The sequence below is a fragment of the Anomaloglossus baeobatrachus genome, chromosome 6 (assembly GCF_048569485.1).
Source record: "Anomaloglossus baeobatrachus isolate aAnoBae1 chromosome 6, aAnoBae1.hap1, whole genome shotgun sequence".
NCBI lineage: Eukaryota > Metazoa > Chordata > Amphibia > Anura > Aromobatidae > Anomaloglossus > Anomaloglossus baeobatrachus.
The window spans coordinates 215,974,243-215,994,890 of record NC_134358.1 but is presented as its reverse complement, the minus strand read 5'-3'; the positions used below and the strand labels follow the sequence as shown (position 1 = coordinate 215,994,890).

The window sequence follows — 20,648 nt, the reverse complement described above, 5'->3', positions numbered from 1 at the left end:
TAAACAGCCATATTTTCACATGGACCATGTGACCCCTCACGCACACGTCCGTTTTTTCTCCGGCAGCACAGGTGTCACACGCTGATATGATCCGTTGACACCTACCGATGAAAACACAGGTCTTTTAAATAAAAAGATTTTCTATATTTACCTGTATCCAGTGGTGTTGCCTTTGGCTCTGCTGTCTCCCGCTGCTGACCGCTGCTCATTCTATTCATTGATTATTCACTGCACTGAGGAGCTGGAAGCCGGAGCATTGCAGGGACAGCATCCCGGAGGACAGCACCCCCATCGCAGGTGACAACTGAGTATTCAGCAAGCCACCAGTGTGTGCAGTGACGTCCAGGAGGTCATCAGAGTTCCTAATGAACTCTGGTGAACCCGTGAAGTCAGGCGCTGACACCCGCTGTAGAGTGGGTGCCATCAGGATGTCGTCTGAGTTTATTGGGAATTCCATGACCTCCTGGACGTCACTGCACACACACTGCTTTCTGGATACTTAGCTGTCTCCACGATGCTATCCTCGGCGGCGCAGTCCCTGGCGCTGTCCACACGATGCTCCAGCTTCCAGGTCCTCCGTGCAGTGAATAATCAATGAATATAATGAGCAGTGGTCAGAAGCAGGAGGCACCATGGCCGAAGAAAACAGCACTGGATACAGGTGAATATAGAAAATCTTTTTATTATAAAAAGACCCATGTTTTCTCTTGTACGTGTCACACGTATGCAAACAGATGTCACACGTGTGACATACATATGACCATAACCATGTGAGTGGCTTGCACCTGATTAAATATGGACGTCTGAAACCAGTCTAAAGACACATTTGCACTCACAGATTTGAGGAGCACCAATTGACTATATAGGAGTCGACTGGTGCTCATTTACACAGGCTGACAAAAAACTGCAGGGGAGAGACAAATATGACTGTTTTGCCCCCATTCAGCATCAGGTTATCTACATCTCCCCAACTTACATGGGGCATTGTGCTACCCTTCAAATGATTTTTACACCAACATAAGCTATTGGATCGCCTGATGGGCGAGCATTTGCTCATTGTTGAGGGATTACATGGCCTGATAATCAGGCTGCAAATGTTCTTTTGCATCTTCCCAAGTAAAAGGGTATATGCATGTGATGTCTTTACGTTCGAGGCCAATCTATTAAGGAAAAAGTTGATTGCCTTTTCCTGGTGCCTTTGTTTGCTCAGCTACCATTTTTTTTTCTATGGAGTAAAACTATAGTGACGAAAGACTGAACATATACAGAATAATATTGGGGTTTTTTAATTTTTTTATACAAATCTGTGTATTAATGTTCATTTTTTGGGACAGTATTACGGCGCTTTCAGGCAGAATCCGCTTGAAAAAGACGTCGCATGCACATACCCTTAAAGCAATGGTCTCGATTTTATCCAAAGGCAAAATATGTCAGTTAGAGTACAGAAGCTTCACACACACACACACACACACACACACACACACACACACACCATCTCCACCCAGTTACCACTATACAGAGTGTGGTTTTCAAAAATGAAAATGTATGGTGGAATACAAAAAACAGATTGGAGATTCAGTTAACCTACTAAGGGATGTAAAACACTAATTTCACTCCTCCACCCAACAGGCCGCACCGGAGGACACATTTCCTGTACCTAAAGAAGATGCTCAGCAGCGATCTCAGAGGTTGGTGGTTTATGTACCTGCAAAGCCAAACTACAGGTCTCCATATGCCATACTTATTAGAAGTCGTGCTTCTAGATGAGAACAGCTAAGGAAAGCGATGTTGTGTGGAGCACAAATTCCATAGGACAATGGAAGTAAATCTAGATACAGCAGAGCAATGACCCTTATGAAGGAGCTGTGCTACATTTTTAAAGAAGTGTGACTTTCGGTGATTATATTAAATAATTTGTTTTTATTTTTTTATAATATAATATATATATAATATATATATATATATATATATATATATATATATATATATATATATATATATATATACATACACACACACACACATATACACAAATAAATAAATCTTTGATTTTGCACAAAAATTTGTCAACATGCATGCCCCATTTTGGCACAAAAAAAAAAAAAAAATATACACTTAAAGTGACTTAAAATGATGACTCATGGCTATAATTTGTTTACACTTGAAATTCCATCCAAAAAACGGCTTCCCAAAAAATTGGGCATTTGCATGGTCTAAGGCCACTTTAAGCCAGTGCAAAAGTAACAATCTGGATATATCATTGCCCAGCTTTCTTATGCGGAGTTAATACGTTGAGTAGTGTTTTTTCCCCACTAATTGCTGCTGTGTTGTGGTTATTGGCCATGCAGTTTATGCAAGTGAAATGGGTTATAAAATAATGTGATTGCATTACAGATCTGTAGAAAGTGTGAGATTTTGCACATTTTTTTTTCCTGTTGGCTACAAGGCACAATACAGCAATATGTGGTCAATCCAATAAAAGAAGAAAAAAAAAAATATTTTCATTACTAGTAAATCTTTTCATTTTGCTTATGGGAACCAGCAAGGCCAGATCATTCTTTGCTACGAGTCTTAAAAAGCAAACACTTTCCAGGCTCCCGGCGTGACGTAAAAACAGGACGACAGTATATACACATCCCACAATATGTATACATGCCTTGATGAAAGAATTTGCATTATTAAAAAGGAACACAAAAAGGAGCTTGGTGACAGGCCACCAGGGCCTTTTTTTTTTTTTAAAAAAAAAAAATAAGAAAAAAAAAAAAAAAAATATATAAAATCAAATCTATTTAGTAACATGGAAATGTGTCACATTAGAACTTGACAGGTTTGTTGTGATGAGGGGAAATATCTCGTCACCTGGCTTTTCACACTAGCAGATATTTTTTTTGGGGGGGGGGGGGGGGCACCTGATAGTGACTAAGAAAACCTACTGGTCCCTGCACAGCAAAGTATTTTCAGGCTGATGTCACATTCACGCCAACGAGTGCTCGATGTGACAGCAACGATAACATTCACTTTATATTATACATGAGCGAAAAAAAAAAAAAAAAAAAAAAAAAACAAACAAAAAAAAAACCACAAAAACAAATAAAAGACAATATATTTCTCCTCGTCAGTGGGGATCCTCTTACCTTCAGGGTGTTGGAGGATGACGGATACCCTGCTTCGATCTGTGGCTTTGCACTCATTAACAAAGCTTGATTTCTACCGGTCTGGAGCCATTGTATCTGATAATGCTTCCAACAAGCCCAGGCTTCAGTGCCAAAAAAAGAGATCAGTCAGCAGCTTGTCTCCTGTGACTGGCAGAGCCCACACTGCTAGCAGCCACTACTACACTCAGAGGAGGGATGAGGAGGGGCTGATCCGGCCCATTCTGCTGTCATCCGCACTCAGGCAAGTTACTTACATGCAGCTGCTTGCCTTTAAAGTTGCAGTAACCATCACATATTCCAACATGCATCTATTTTTACATTTTAAGAGCTGCTACTTTAAGGCCGTCCTTGCTCAGATACTCTGCATCAAAGAGGCACCAGCTTCCACAATACTAATTCATCTAAATGCATGACTGATAGAAACAAGGACTAATGTAGTAAATTAAAAAAGGGATAATACAATTATCCAGCCTGTAAGTGACCGAATGTTATTACTGGCACCAGGTGTCCCTACTTTAGGAGGTCAGCACCCCCCCTCAGGGTGGAGTACCGTCATAGTGGGAATATTGTACATAAATAATGGATCAGTCCTGAAGATGATCCCATTATACGACGTGATGATGTCACTGGCCGCAGATGTTCTTGGTGCGGAAGAAGAGTGCCAGCTGATGGAAAATGCATGTCACACCCCAGAGGCTGATCCAGCGCCAGCAATAGTGTCCCAAATATGAGGTAATATTGGCAGGAGACAATGCAGAAAGGGAGGAATACAGGGAAACGCCATTATGTCATTAATGCAGGGTATAGATGGATAGACTGACCACACATCACTTTGCCTCACTGCCATCCATCTGTCTACATCATTACCTGTGGATAGATACGGCAGCATGGCTTTCCCAGAGTAGGAGTACTTTATTTATTTATTTACTTTATATAAAATGAATAAATATTTATTATAGTATCTAGCAGTGATGCAGTAATACAGTGAGATATTGACATCAATTTCTGAAAAAATGCCACTAATGTAGATATAACTACTGACCAACTGCGGGTACAATATAGATTCTATAGGGAAAATTGGAGTAATAGGTCCAAAACATTAAAAAAAAGGTACAAAAGATTTTTCTTTATAAAAAATACAAAAACTTTATTTTACATATCTTTAAATAACAATAAAAGTATCAATATTAAAAAAAATAATCAGAGGCGCTACAGTACAATGCGGACAAGGTCTATATCACCCTCGTCTCATCAATAACCATAAGAGCAGGGCCATCACGACACCGTAATCTATATACTATACATGTACATAAGTACTCATATGATTCATAAACAAGATAGCGGTATAAGGGCCTGGGTTATCATATCACAGGATCAGTGATTAATCCATATACTTCAGTCCATAAGGGGATGGAGAGACAAAGCTGCAATTCCCAATGTAGTGTGGCGCCCCTGAGGCTTCCATCGCCACAGAGATATTGCACCTCAGCCAGAGGTGTGATGTCCCATCCTGGGTAAGAATGAGGTCATATGCCGGTCCACAGACTAAACTTGCACACACCAATTGGTAGGCATACACTGGGTCAGGGGTAGTGGCAGCTACCCCCATAGATATATTCATGGGGCCGTAAAGGTACCGTCACACTAAGCGACGCTCCAGCGATCCCACCAGAGACCTGACCTGGCAGGGATCGCTGGTGCGTCGCTACATGGTCGCTGATGAGCTGTCACACAGGCAGATATCACCGGCAGCCAGTGACCAGCCCCCAGCCAGCAGCGACGCCCAGGGCCACAACCCGCCACAGATCCCCTGTGAAGGGGGCAAGATACAACTGCGATTAGCTGCCTTTGTTCAGGCCCTGTGGTGGAGGCCAAGACCAGCACAACGGTCAAGGCTAGGAAGTCAGTCAAGAAAGAGACACAGGAGGGGTGCACCGGTGTTGACCTCTGAACTACCCGGGATCGGCGGAGGCACATGACAGTGGATCCCAGCATACTGTGGGCAACCGGACAGCTGCCGAATTGAGACCAAACAGTGAGTAAAGATCTTAACTGCAAGCCCTGTGTCGTCTGCTTTATCCTGCACTGCATCTACAACACCATAGACTTTACAAAGTACCAAAGGTTGCCCCGGGGTACCCGCTCTACCTGTGGAGAGCAAGCAACATCTCAGCTGCTATAACATCAGCCCCGGAGGTCCCTTCCAGCAGCTGCGGCTCCATAGCTGCAAATTACCACAGGTGGCGTCACGAATATTCATATAAAAACATCATCATCCCCCCCAATATCGCCACATTAATTGACTCCCCCAGGGTCATGGAGTCGGGCCCCGCCACCGCTGACTACCCCGGACTAGTCCGGCCCGACACAGAGTCACATAAGGCCCTGGGGTGGGCGAGTCATCTTTGGCGCTGTGAACAGGATATGAACAAGACCCGTTAACACAGGTGACGTGTGCCTTACAGAACTGTGCTTAAGAGACTGTTTTACTGTGGAAAAACTGCCGCCGCCATTAAAACTACTGAGCGCGGGAAGAAAGGGGGCGTGCCTGAAAAAGAGCGTGAAGATAAGCCCCGCCCCCTCTGTGCTCTGTGGGAGTGTTGAAAAATGGCACGCTAGGAGATTGAATGTCTGGCAAGTGACCCTAGCAGCCAGACAAGGACGCTGCCAGAATGTACTGGATTGTGACCGGAGGAGTGTCACCCTTGGTGGGCTGGGTGCCAGCATGGCGTTAAGCGGTGGTATGTCCCCCAACCCCGCTTCTGGAGTGGGAGAAGGGAGCGGACCCCAGCCTGAATCTCCTGCTGGAGGAAATCGAGCAGTAAACCCAGCGACTACGGAGGCTCGAGATGGACGCCGAGCAACGAGCGGCCAGAAGAGGAGTGGCCGAGCCGGGACACGCACCTGAGAACCGGGCGGCGTCCTGCATCCTGGAGAGCGGAGAAGATCCAGCAGCCGCTGCGGAGTCGGGTAAGGAGTGTGTCACCCCCGACCGGCGTAGCCCGGATTGCCAGGTGGGGTTCCTTCCCAGTCCTACTGCATGCGCGCTTGCCACCAACGCAGCTCCGATACCAACACCCCGCAGCAGTCCTAGCACGAGTTCCCAGGGAACCCAAACCCACCTGGCTGCAGCTTCTATGTTACCGGGAGCTGAGCCAGAAAAGGACGACCTCTACAATTAAAGAGATACTGCAACCTGACTGTAAATAGCCCCATCCTGCCCTACTTTCTTTTCGAAGATGTCCCTTTCCTGAATTAGTCTGCCCTGTTTGCTTTTTGAAGATGTAACTCCCCCCTCCCCCCCACGGTTTGTGTTTAACCAGGCCACTGGACTTGAAGTGGCCGGTATGAAGCATGTTAATATGTTGATAAGTAACCAGGCCACTGGACGTTAGGTGGCTGGTATATTGTAGGTTGATGGACAACTGGGCCACTGGACTATGTGTGGCTAGAACTTTATTAATGTATATAGTTGCACCCGTTGTGCCCCCTACCAGAATTATGGTGGGAAAGTATCCTGCAGCACTTGTGCAACTGAAAAGTAAAAGTGCACCAAAGACTCTAAAGTTTGTTAACCTGTTATGCAACGGTCAAGTGAAAGTGCCTCCCATAAAAGGGATGAAAAGTTATTGTTATTTTAGCATTATAAACATTTTGCAGTTAACACCACTGTATTTTTGTTTCAGCCCGCGGACGTGCTGGGATTTGCTGTGGGGGGAGTGTGGCGCCTCTGAGGCTTCCGTCGCCACAGAGATATTGCACCTCAGCCAGAGGTGTGATGTCCCATCCTGGGTAAGAATGAGGTCATATGCCGGTCCACAGACTAAACTTGCACACACACCAATTGGTAGGCATACACTGGGTCAGGGGTAGTGGCAGCAACCCTCATAGATTTATTCATGGGGACGTAAGTCCCATTTCTGGTCCCAATAGTGTCGGTGGGGCCTAGTCAGTGGGTGTGTTGGAGTAGTCAGCAGGAGTGAATAGACAAGGGAACCAGGAAGTTCAAGTTCAATCAGCCTGTAAGGCAGTGAGGGAGAAGCAGTAAGGAGGTGGGCTGTCAGGAGAGGACAGCGGCAGAAAGGACAATGACAGAAGGAAGTTCCTGGTCGAGATCCTGGGGTCTAGTTAGGCCCAGGTGACACCTAAAGAAAGAAAGGATCCCAGGGCCACGGAAGGGCATATTGGCTCATGGCCTGTTCCACTGAAAGATCGGGTGGAGGGATCTGGCTGCATTCGGGGACGGTCCCCAGACAGAGGGAAGAAAGACAATTCCTCAAAAGTAACACCGAAGGCCTGGGGTGGTTGCAAGCGCCCAGGGCCACAACCTGCCACAGATCCCCTGTGAAGGGGGCAAGATACAACTGCGGTTAGCTCCCTTTGTTCAGACCCTGTGGTGGAGGCCAAGACCAGCACAGCTACAACGGTCAAGGCTAGGAAGTCAGTCAGGAAAGAGACACAAAGAGGGGTGCACCAGTACTGGCCCTTGAACTACCCGGGATCGGCGGAGGCACTTGACAGTGGATCCCAGCATACTGTGGACAACCAGTTTGCTGCAGCACCAAGACCAAAACAGTGTGTAAAGATCTTAACTGCAAGCCCTGTGTCGTCTACTTTATCCTGCACTGCACCTCGTTAACAAACAGACTTTACCAAACACCCAAAGGTTGCCCCGGGGTATCCGCTCTACCTGTGGAGAGCAAGCAACATCTCAGCTGCTGTAACATCAGTTCCGGAGGTCCCTTCCAGCAGCTGCGGCCCTAAAGAGCTGCAATTTACCACAGGTGGTGTCACGAATCTTTCATAAACTTTATTATAATCACCCCAAATACCGCCACATCATTAACTGACTCCACCAGGGTCACGGAGTCGGGCCCCACCACCGCTGACTACCCCGGCCCGACACAGAGTCACCTAAGGCCCTGGGGTGGGCGAGTCAGTAGCCCCCACAAGGAAGCCCTACGCGAAACGTGCGTCGGGGCCAGATGTCGCTGTGAAGATGTAATTTACCCTCTCACTGTATATGCTGTGATACTATGTCATGATATGTATATTTTCCTGGTTGTATTAGTTGTAATTCATGTATTTCCTTGGGGGAGGTGTATCTTGCTGTACAGATTCCTATTCAAGCTGGGTTCATTGTCTTATTTGAACTACTTCTGTGTACATTTCTATTGTTGTAGGTAATCACCCCCTAAAATGCAAGGTTATATCCTCTTGAGGCACTTCCATCCCTGGGAGTAGGGGGAGGTGGGCCTAGAGTCCAACTAGTGTAAACTCTGCTTACCTGGGAGATTCAGTCAGAGTGAGCTGAAACTTGAAGGGAGCAGGAGCTCCAGCCTGTGTGGCTGTGGACACGGACGGAGCTAGGCCTGTGTGGCGGCCCGTGGGATTGTGTGGAACTCTTTGGACTACTGTAAGGACGATTGCTCTGTTATCCGGTCCGAGGATTGTCGGGAAGGGCCCCCGAATCTGTTGTACGTGGACTTATCGTGTGCTGTTCCAGTGTTCTTGTGAATAAACCTGTTGGATCGTTCCTCGGCCTGTTGTCTCTCCTTGCTCTGCTGTACACCCCGTCACAAACTGGTTGGCAGCGCTGGGATCAGAGCAGAAGGAATGGAGGACAATGGCTCAACATCAGGAACCAGCACTGCAGAGTACAAGACCTGGACTTTGGGGAGCCTGCAATCAAAGGCCCGTGAAGTAGGAGTTCGTTTCAAAGGACTCTCCAAGGAGCAGCTGATTGAGGCGCTAGAAGGAGTCTGCTTGCAAAATGACGAGGAGGAAGGATCCTCACAGCAAAGGGAGGAAAGACGGGAGCTGGAGGTGAATACCCAAAAAAGTCAATGGGTTGTGTGGTATAAGGAAAAGATGGCACTGCTTGGAGATGAGGCCACCATAGAAGATAAGAGGGAGGCCATGCGTGGAGCTGAAGAGAAGGAGCGCAGGATGGAGGAGATGGCATTGCTGGATAAGCAGCTCGCTGTGGAAGCCGCGAGAGGTTCCAGACAGACTGTAACCCCAGCACCCATCATGAGGGAACTTCCCAGGGTGTCCCGCAAAGACTTTAAGCCGTTTAATGAGGCTGCAGGCGACATTGAGGGCTTCTTCCAGGACTTTGAGCATCAGTGTCGATTAATGGAAGTCCCGGACAGGGAGCGTGTCCGGCATCTGGTTGGGCTCCTAGAGGGGGGAGCTGCTGAAGCCTATAGAGCTATGGACCCTCGGTGGAACTGTGAGTATGCGGATATTAAACAGACTATTCTAGAACATTATGCTGTGACCCCAGACACTTACAGGACTCAGTTCCGTGCTTTAGCCTGTGATGGGGAAGTGTCTTTTAAGATATATGCTCATAGACTCAAACAAATATGTAATCGCTGGCTGGAGGCAGAGGAGGCCTTATCTTGGGAGACCTTCCTGCAGGTCATCCTAAAAGAACAATTCTTTGCCCAGTGCCCCGCTGAGATCCGGGAATGGGTGCGTGAGAGAAAACCAGCGACAGTGGAGGAAGCTGCTGCTCTCGCTGATGAGGCTCTCACCATCAAGCCTCAGTGGAGGGTTCTGTTGGAGGATGGAGAGACGCCTAACAGCTCCACAACACCGGATGCCCCCAGTTATTCTGTCCCCATTGTTCCCCGTTCCTCTAAGCCACCACATGTTGATACCCGTGTTAATGTGCCTCCAGTTGCTTCTACTGTACTTTCTGGAATACGCCGGGGAGAGGAAGTAACAGAGCGCAGGTGTTATGTTTGTAGGCATCCCGGGCATTTGCAGGCCTCATGCCCAGCCAGGCCATGGAGGAATCATCCTCAAACCCCTAAAGCACCTTCAGGTGGGAGCCGGCCTCCAAGTTCCCCTACCCCTTACCCAAGAGGACGCCTTGGATGGAGGGAGACCCAGCTCAGATGCTATCAATGTGGACAGCCAGGGCATCGGCAAGTCTCCTACCCAGCTGTTCAAATGAGGACTGATCCTGCACCCAATCGGATTGTTAATTATTTACAGCCCAGTGCCATGGAGGAAGATGTGGCACCGTTATGTGAGGACTGGCCTAGTGACTCAGCCCCCCATGTTGCACCACCAGGAGTTTACGGGGTGCGACCCGCAGTTATGACGACTTCTGCTCATCGAGGTAAGCACTTGCAGGAGGTTGTGCTGGATGGACAGAGACTTGTTGGATTTTGTGACTCGGGTGCTTTCCTCACACTGGCTGATCCCCGAGTGGTTCGGCCTGAGGCAATCCATAGAGGACCTGGGATTGTTATTGAACTGGCTGGTGGACAATGGAGGACTATTCCCACAGCCACTGTGGATCTGAACTTTGGTTTTGGGGTCAGGCGATGTGTCGTTGGGGTGATGGGTGGTCTGCCTGCAGCTGTTCTCCTGGGCAATGATGTGGGAGAGCTACGATGCCAATTCGTGGCTGCATGAAGCCACATGTAAGTAACGCTCTGCCAGTGTGTACTTAACCAGCGACCTGTAGAGGTCCCTAGTACGTACACAAGTTGGGAGGGGGAGGGATTGTGAAGATGTAATTTACCCTCTCACTGTATATGCTGTGATACTATGTCATGATATGTATATTTTCCTGGTTGTATTAGTTGTAATTCATGTATTTCCTTGGGGGAGGTGTATCTTGCTGTACAGATTCCTATTCAAGCTGGGTTCATTGTCTTATTTGAACTACTTCTGTGTACATTTCTATTGTTGTAGGTAATCACCCCCTAAAATGCAAGGTTATATCCTCTTGAGGCACTTCCATCCCTGGGAGTAGGGGGAGGTGGGCCTAGAGTCCAACTAGTGTAAACTCTGCTTACCTGGGAGATTCAGTCAGAGTGAGCTGAAACTTGAAGGGAGCAGGAGCTCCAGCCTGTGTGGCTGTGGACACGGACGGAGCTAGGCCTGTGTGGCGGCCCGTGGGATTGTGTGGAACTCTTTGGACTACTGTAAGGACGATTGCTCTGTTATCCGGTCCGAGGATTGTCGGGAAGGGCCCCCGAATCTGTTGTACGTGGACTTATCGTGTGCTGTTCCAGTGTTCTTGTGAATAAACCTGTTGGATCGTTCCTCGGCCTGTTGTCTCTCCTTGCTCTGCTGTACACCCCGTCACAGTCGCGTCCTTTCTTCTCCCAGTAACCAGGACTACTATGGGTGAGTGACATGGTGCGGTATTTGAGTGCCATCCATTGCTATTTCCTTGCAAACTTTGCATTAGGTACTACATTGGGGATTGGAGGGATCGGGGCGCTACGGTCTCTTACTTGTGTTCTCCCTACGTAGGACGTTTGCGACTCCACAAAGAATTGACATGCTGCGGCTCAAGAATGCCGGACCACAAGTCAGTTTTTGCTGTGGGCCGCAAATGCAGTGGGCATGGGATTTATAGGAATCCCATCCACTGTGCTTGTACTGTACATCGCAGCATTTGATGCACCTGAAACATGCTTAATCCAAAATGCTGTGAACACTGATCACAGACACACAGCCTTACCCTACTCTATATTCAAATAATGCTAGATCTATAGCAGAGAAAACATTGATTTTATCAAAATGACAGGAAGCAGCTCAGTAAGTCAGGGTTCCCCAACTCCAGTCCTCAAGGCCCACCAACAGTGCATGTTTTCAGGATTTCCTTAGCATTGCACTGCTGTTGGAACCAGCACCTGGGCAGGTAATTACATTAACACCTGTGCAATACTAAGGAAATCCCAAAAACCTGCACTGTTGGTGGGCCTTGAGGACTGGAGTTGGGGACCTCTGCAGTAAGTGACACATTGCTGGAATTGTCGTCTCTACATTATGCTACTTTTAGATGGGGTAGCAAAAACCTGGTGAAAGATTCCCTTTAAGCATGCAGCCAGCAGGAGGACTGACCACAAAGAAAGCTCAGGTAAGCCAGTGCGGGAGGCAGAGACATGCAAAACAAATGGGCAGAACAGAGCACTCCGCATCAAGGCCACACCCAGGGTGCACCAAGCATATTTGATTAAACTTTAGTTTCTATAAAATATAAGCAGCAATTAGAACACTATAGTGATCGATATACATGTAACATACATGTATGTAGGTTATATTCCCTAGAAGGCTGTGTGCTCAGTATATACACTGTCAGTTTGGGCTGACATGCTCAAGTTAACTTGTGAAACTAGTGTGTCAATCACAGCGTTATTTTATAGTTCAATAGCCACTTACATAATTTGGGAAGTACCTAAGATATAAAAGATGCATTGAGAAAGAGAAGATTATGATGATGATGTGCAGCATCCACTTTGGTGATTGCGCTGTGTGGGATGATGGACATTACAAGGAAAGAGGACGTCGTTGAAGCGCTTACATAACATGGCATGGTGAGGTGCATTACGTTATCATTTCCTTTTGTAAAAAGAATATACTGACTCAGTGGGATTGGATGCGGTCACTTCTCAGATGTTATCTGTATTTCATTATGGCAGTAAAGGCATCAAGCCCTCAGCCCACTAATGTGTCTCTAAACCATGAAAAGCTCTCAATGGTGTTAAGCAAACATTCTGCCCTCGCTCGTCCTAGCTCTCTGGACACATTAAACTATACTGAGATCATGTCTGCTATACACTGGCCCAGGTTCTTTCCCGGAGTATCTGGTTTTGCTAATTCAGTGGAAAACGCCAGCTAATGCTCCATCGTTCGTTCCATAATTAGACAGGCATAAAAGCTGCCATTGTGCATTGTTGTGATCGTGCTACCTATAAATTATTCACTCTATTGAAGTGCAATCTGCTGTGCCGTTGTCAAGCAGGGACTGATGAAGGAGGCGCAGGAAGTGCAAGACTGAGGGATCGGATCACAAGTCCGCAGGACGTAAGATGCGGCTCCCAAAACAGTTGTCATGAAAATGGCCTTTAATTGAGTTAAGATTCCATAGCTCCGTGTGAGGGGAGAATGCGGCAAGTGATCCACAGCTGTCCACCAAATAGATGTGCCCATGCAAACTATTCTATGGGTGTGCACGGCGGAGCATTACAGCCAAATAATTGTGAACTGCAAGATTGAATGTAGCTGCGACTCTAAACCACAATAGCCCTGTGCCAATGTGGCTGTTTCAGTGTTGTCTTCAGGGAGATATCACCTGTAAAAAACAAAATAAACCTTCCCTGCAAGCTTGTGTTTGTGCAGGAAAACAGTGGAATGACTGCTGCGTGTGACCAGGGTCTAAAAGATGGTGTCACACACAGCAATAACGACGTCGCTGCAAAGTCGCCATTTTCTGTGACTTAGCAGCAACCTCAACAGCGACGTCGCTATGTGTGACAAACAACGATCAGACCCCTGCTGCGAGACCGCTGCCCGCTCTTTAATATCCTAGTTCATTTTTTGATTGCTGTTATCCCGCTGCGCCACATGCATCCTTGTGTTTGACACCGCAGCAGCGATGACGCTGAAGGCAGTGACATGGGACTGAAGGCAGGACAAGGGCGTGTTTTTGCGGTGTTTTTTACAACGCCCCACGACTCTGATTGGTGGTCACAACAGCGTTCCGATTGGGTAACTTGCCGAAGGCGTTACAGTGATTTAATTCTTAAAGTTCGATTCTGTGTTCCACGTAGTAGAGTCTGTCTGGTGTCGCTAGTACGTCGTTCTTTGTGGATCTTTCATTATACCTTGTGATTGAAAAGGTAGGTATGCTTTCTGTTCTCAAATTGTTGTATATAGGATAGTAGTCTTGTATATAGGAGCAGTATTATAGTAGTTGTATTCTTCCACCAATCGTAACAGAGGGACGTGAAAAAGGCAACGCAGCGTGGTAAACACCACACCTCTATCAAGGTCTGAGCCGTCACACAGCGACGCGTGTGACACGTCCCAACGACCGTCGAGGTCGTTATGATCGCTGCTCCGTCGTTGTTTAAAACTACATGTTTGACAGCTAACTAGCGATCATGTAACGACTTTCAGGGTCGCTGTTACGTCACAGAAAATGGTGATGTAACAGCGTTGTCGTTGTGTGTGACTCCAGCTTAAGAATAAGAGCGCAGACACACGGCCTTGTCTCATGACAGCGTGCATTGCTGTGCCGCTGTCATGCTCTGGTCAGAAGAGCCACCAGCCAGTCTGAGACTTGCGATACGATCCTTGGCCAAGTGGCTGAGGAAAGGAGTAATTTACACTTTTGTAAAATCCTCACATCCTCTTTAGGATATGTGTAGATGGAGTCTTTCAGGCGGCTTTCACCTGGAATCCCCCTGACAAAGCACTAAAAATCTACCAAATCCAATGGACGTCAAAACTACTTTCTGTGCATGTCCCAACTTGGTCACGTCAGTGATTCTGGTACGCATGTGCTAGTTTTTATATGTACCAGAATCACGGACATACGCAGACCCATTATAATCAATGGGTCTGTGCAAACATCAGTGATTTTTCACTGACAGTGTCACCGTGCAGAGTACACGCGTGTCCGTGATTGCCGCACGGAGACATGTCTGGGTTTTTTTCTGGCATCACTGATGTTCCATGGACCACGTGTTTCATGGATGGTGTGATCCATGAAACACATACCAGAAATATACAGATATTGAAAATAAAAAACATTTTAAACTCACCTTCTCCAGCACTGCTAGTCTCCAGCCTCTGCATCAGAGGCGGCTACTTAGTCTCATGCATATATACAGGCACAGGTAACCCGCACGTAGCTGCAGCGGGGGAGGAAACACAGCAGAGCCGAAGAGTTCAGCTGCATGAACAGCAGAGTATTAGAGTTGAGCGGACTTCTAATAATCTGGGTCCGGCGGATCCGTCGCAGGTTTGAAAAGAAGTCTGGATCCATGTATGTGAATGGGGAGCGGATCCGGGAAGAAAGAAAGAGAGCGAGAGCGAGAAAGAGAGCGAGAAAGAAAAAAAAAAAAACAAAACACGGATTCGGATCGTGCAGCCGGAGTCCCGCGTCCGGGTCGGACGCTGAAACCGCGCGGATCCCGATTTTTTTTTAGAGTTCGGATCCGCTCAACACTAGTGAGTATATCTCCATGTGCAATCACAGATAACGGAGCACGGATAATGGATTGCACATGGACAACCCACGTAGGCCCCGTAAATCACAGAACACTTAGGTTTTTTTATTTTTTTTTTTTTTTACACGTCAGTGAAGAACGTCTGTTTTTTCACTGACATGTGAAACAGGCGTACCCACCCCCATCGGTTGTGCGTCATGGGCAAATCGCTGTCCATGGCGCACAACATCGTTCGGACCCGTCACACTACTTATCTGACTAGCGACGTCGCTGTGACCGGCGAACCACCTCCTTTCTAAGGGGGCAGTTCGTTCGGCGTCACAGAGACGTCACTAAGCGGCCGCCCAATTGAAGCGGAGGGGCGGAGATGAGCGGGATGTAACATCCCGCCTACCTCCTTCCTTCCTCATTGCCGGCGGCCGCAGGTAAGGTGAGGTTCCTCGTTCCTGCGGTGTCACACATAGCGATGTGTGCTGCCGCAGGAACGGCGGACAACATCGTACACGCAGCAGCAACGATATTTGGGAACTGGACAGCATGTCAACGAGCAACGATAAGGTAAGTATTTTTGCTCATTAGCGGTCGCTCGTATGTGTCACACGCAACGACGTCACTAACGAGGCCGGATGTGCGTCACGAATTCCGTGACCCCCAACGACATCACGTTAGCGATGTCGTTGCGTGTAAAGTGACCTTACAGTTAGGGCCAGAAATATTTGGACAGTGACACAAGTTTTGTTATTTTAGCTGTTTACAAAAACATGTTCAGAAATACAATTATATATATAATATGGGCTGAAAGTGCACACTCCCAGCTGCAATATGAGAGTTTTCACATCCAAATCGGAGAAAGGGTTTAGGAATCATAGCTCTGTAATGCATAGCCTCCTCTTTTTCAAGGGACCAAAAGTAATTGGACAAGGGACTCTAAGGGTATGTGCGCACGTTGCTTTTTACCTGCTTTTTTGCTGCTTTTTCTTCTGCGCTGTTTAATGCCAAAATGGATGTGTTCTTCTATTCAAGCAAAGTCTATGGGAATTTGGGTTTCTTGTTCACACTATGTTGTTCAAAATGCTGCCTTTTTGTGGCAGAACTTTGGTCAAAAACTCAGCTTTTCAAAGAAGCAACATGTCAATTGTTTTTGCCATTTGGGTTTTGCACTGCAAAGCTGAGTTTTTGACCAAAGTTCTGCCACAAAAAGGCAGCATTTTGAACAACATAGTGTGAACAAGAAACCCAAATTCCCATAGACTTTGCTTGAATAGAAGAACACATCCATTTTGGCATTAAACAGCGCAGAAGAAAAAGCAGCAAAAAAGCAGGTAAAAAGCAGGTAAAAAGCAACGTGCGCACATACCCCAAGGGCTGCAATTAACTCTGAAGGCGTCTCCCTCATTAACCTGTAATCAATGAAGTAGTTAAAAGGTCTGGGGTTGATTACTGGTGTGTTTTGCATTTGGAAATTTGGAAGCTGTTGCTGTGACCAGACAACATGCGGTCTAAGGAACTCTCAATTGAGGTGAAGCAGAACATCCTGAGGCTGAAACAAAAAGAAAAAAAATCCATCAGAGAGATAGCAGACATGCTTGGAGTAGCAAAATCAACAGTCGGGTACATTCTGAGAAAAAAAAGGAATTGACTGGTGAGCTTGGGAACTCAAAAAGGCCTGGGCATCCACGGATGACAACAGTGGTGGATGATCGCCGCATACTTTCTTTGGTGAAGAAGAACCCGTTCACAACATCAACTGAAGTCCAGAACACTCTCAGTGAAGTAGGTGTATCTGTCTCTAAGTCAACAGTAAAGAGAAGACTCCATGAAAGTAAATACAAAAGGGTTCACATCTAGATGCAAACCATTCATCAATTCCAAAAATAGACAGGCCAGAGTTAAATTTGCTGAAAAACACCTCATGAAGCCAGCTCAGTTCTGGAAAAGTATTCTATGGACAGATGAGACAGATCAACCTGTACCAGAATGATGGGAAGAAAAAAGTTTGGAGAAGAAAGGGAACGGCACATGATCCAAGACACACCACATCCTCTGTAAAACATGGTGGAGGCAACGTGATGGCATGGGCATGCATGGCTTTCAATGGCACTGGGTCACTTGTGTTTATTGATGACATAATAGCAGACAAGAGTAGCCGGATGAATTCTGAAGTGTACCGGGATATACTTTCAGCCCAGATTCAGCCAAATGCCGCAAAGTTGATCGGACGGCGCTTCATAGTACAGATGGACAATGACCCCAAGCATACAGCCAAAGCTACCCAGGAGTTCATGAGTGCAAAAAAAGGGAACATTCTGCAATGACCAAGTCAATCACCAGATCTTAACCCAATTGAGCATGCATTTCACTTGCTCAAATCCAGACTTAAGATGGAAAGACCCACAAACAAGCAAGACCTGAAGGCTGCGGCTGTAAAGGCCTGGCAAAGCATTAAGAAGGAGGAAACCCAGCGTTTGGTGATGTCCATGGGTTCCAGACTTAAGGCAGTGATTGCCTCCAAAGGATTCGCAACAAAATATTGAAAATAAAAATATTTTGTTTGGGTTTGGTTTATTTGTCCAATTACTTTTGACCTCCTAAAATGTGGAGTGTTTGTAAAGAAATGTGTACAATTCCTACAATTTCTATCAGATATTTTTGTTCAAACCTTCACATTAAACGTTACAATCTGCACTTGAATTCTGTTGTAGAGGTTTCATTTCAAATCCAATGTGGTGGCATGCAGAGCCCAACTCGCGAAAATTGTGTCACTGTCCAAATATTTCTGGACCTAACTAAGACTGTGAAAGCCATGAAGTGGCTGAAAGAAGTGTGACCTGACTATTCTTCTGGTGATTTACACTTGGAAGCTGCCACTATGATATACGAAAAGGGGGAGGAAAAAAAAAAAAAAAAAAAAACATCACTATTGCAAAAGACTTGCAAAAAGATGCTTCATGTAAAAACACTGCTGACGGTTTACTGAATTATTATTTCTTCAAAAACAATGTGCATAAACCGGAATATAAGATGTGCACATACCAAAAAACAGCACTCCATTGTTTTTTTTTATATTGCACCGCTGGAATGGTGCTTTATAATCTAATTCCACTCCCCCTTGTCTTACACTCATCTTCTGGCTTCTGCCCTCTCTATCACCACCTTTACGGTCCTTCAGTGACTTGGGACCTTCCGGTAGCGCCAATGTTCCATGAGGTGCTGGAGATCACAGCTCATTACAAGTCTATGAGAGCCTCATTCTGGCTTTCAGAGATGCATTGGGAGCTTGTGGCGTAACTTCTGACCTCCAGTCATTCAGAAACTACAGTCACAAGATGGCGCCATGGGACTGGAGCGACGTTGGTAAAAAGGTGAAGCCTCCAGAAGGCGAGTATATGGCTGGGGGCTTAGATATTAAGCACCATACCAGCGCTGAAGAGGAGGGGGGGGGGGGGGGTGAGGATGGTGCTTTAAAAATTGTCTGTATATATACCTGTATATCTACAGTCTCCATGAGGACCAATGTGTATCCATGATTGTACAATACAAAACCCCTGTGTGGTCTGATATGGCACATACTATGTAAAATTAGCTATTGTATTTGAAATTAGGGGGCATAAAAAAAAAAATAAATAAATAAATAAATAAATAAATATGAATATTCCTACATGTGATCACACTACACAAGATGAAGAAGTCAGACATCTGGAAGTACAGGTTACACGTGTGGTGTATGCTGAAAAGGAGGATATGGGTAACAGACTATTTCGAAAGTTGCTTGTTATTTTAGATGTACAAAAGTAATAAAATAATGTTTACTAAGGTGTACATAAACATTAAGATTTTATAAAAACACTTAAGGCCGCTTTACACGCAACGACATCGCTAACGAGAGGTCGTTGGGGTCACGGAATTCATGACACACATCCGGCCTCGTTAGCGATGTTGTTGTGTGTGAAGTGCAGGAGCGACCGTTAACGATCAAAATTATTCACCTAATCGTTGATAGTTTACACGTCGTTCCTTTCCCGAATATCCTTGCTGTTGCAGGACACAGGTTGTTCGTCGTTCCTGCGGCAGCACACATCGCTATGTGTGACACCCCAGGAACATCACCATACCTGCGGCCGCCGGCAATGAGGAAGGAAGGAGGTGGGCGGCATGTTCCGGCCGCTCATCTCCGCTTCTATTGGGCGACCGCTTAGTGACGCCAAACGAACCGCCCCCTTAGAAAGGAGGTGGTTCGCCGGCCACAGCGACATCGCTAGGCAGGTAAGTAGTGTGACAGGTGTAAGCGATGTTGTGCGCCACGGGCAGCGATTTGCCCATGACGCACAAACGACGGGGGCGGGCGCTTTCACCAGTGAGATCGCTAGCGATGTCGCTGTGTGTAAAGCGGCCTTTAAGGTCTTTAAAAAAGGAGTTACACCACATGTTTAAACCAAGATTTTGCCACTTAATCTGAGAGCAGCATGATGTATTCGCTGCTGGAGAGAAGAAACGGGTTTAACGCCGCGCTACCGCCAATAAGGGAAGAATTGTTGATTAATAACACTTTCTTTATTCTATAGGTCAACGCGTTTCTGGGATCCAACCCCATCTTCAGAACCAAGAGAAATCAACAATATGTCAGCATAATGTAGGGGCAGAGATCCTGATTCCAGCTATGTGTCACTTACTGTAATGCTAGCTCTAGTATTGATAACATAAGTGATCATCTTCTGAAGATAAAATAGAAAACTTGAAAATCTGCCGCCATGTAGTGCTGCAATATAGTCCTCCAGATCAAGTAGGGATTTATCAAAACGACAGTAAGCAGCCCAGTCAGACATATTACTGGAATGAGGGCCCTTGCCACTACATGATGCCGGTCTGAGGGGAGGTAGCATAAACCTGATGACATATTCCCTTTACTAGGTGAAGTCATGTCATCAGTAGATCTCTTAAAATAAAGGTGGGAAACCTCCGGCTGCCCTTTTTTACGCCCCCCTGTGACAAACTTTAGTCTAAAAAGCATAAAAAAAAAAAGTTTCAATCAAAAGCCAAGGTAAAGGTGTTGCCCGCTATTGGTCAATTCCTTTGACTTATCCTACAATAAATTAGAAAGCACACCCTTCATGTTTACCAGTTGATGGGTGGCTGCTGATCGTGATGCAAACAATGTCCTATGACCACCAGGGAACTTATGGTAGACCCTAGGAGAATGGCACGGCTCTGGGAGGAAGGTTTGCTTTCTGATAACTACGGTAGTAAAAGGTATTAAGGGGTTGATCAATCCATACCATATTTCACACGGTCAAGTCAATAGTGAGTGATTCCAATGGCAAAAGATTTTTTCCTTTTCTGTGCACTCAGTATTACACACACATATATAAAATATAAAAATATATATATCTATATCTACATACACACACCATTTCATTATACCAAACAATCAGACGTCCCTCACTTTGTTCCCTTTTCTTACATGTTTAGTAATATGGGATTTATAAATACAAAGCTCAGAATTTTG

At 46.2% G+C, this 20,648-nt stretch overlaps 1 protein-coding gene across 3 annotated transcripts in view; it reads right to left on the bottom strand.

Moving 5' to 3' along the window:
* The window catches only part of RIPOR2 (RHO family interacting cell polarization regulator 2), a 243,360-nt gene that overhangs the window by 184,974 nt on the left and 37,738 nt on the right, over nt 1–20,648 (bottom strand). Inside the window, exon 1 of one of the 3 annotated variants that reach the window (XM_075314676.1) lies at nt 3,135–3,370. The exons of the other annotated variants lie outside the window; for them this stretch is intronic. The gene's annotated coding sequence lies outside the window, so the exon portion shown is untranslated. Of the gene's footprint in view, nt 1–3,134; nt 3,371–20,648 lie in introns of those variants that run through there. 3 annotated transcript variants of the gene reach the window in all.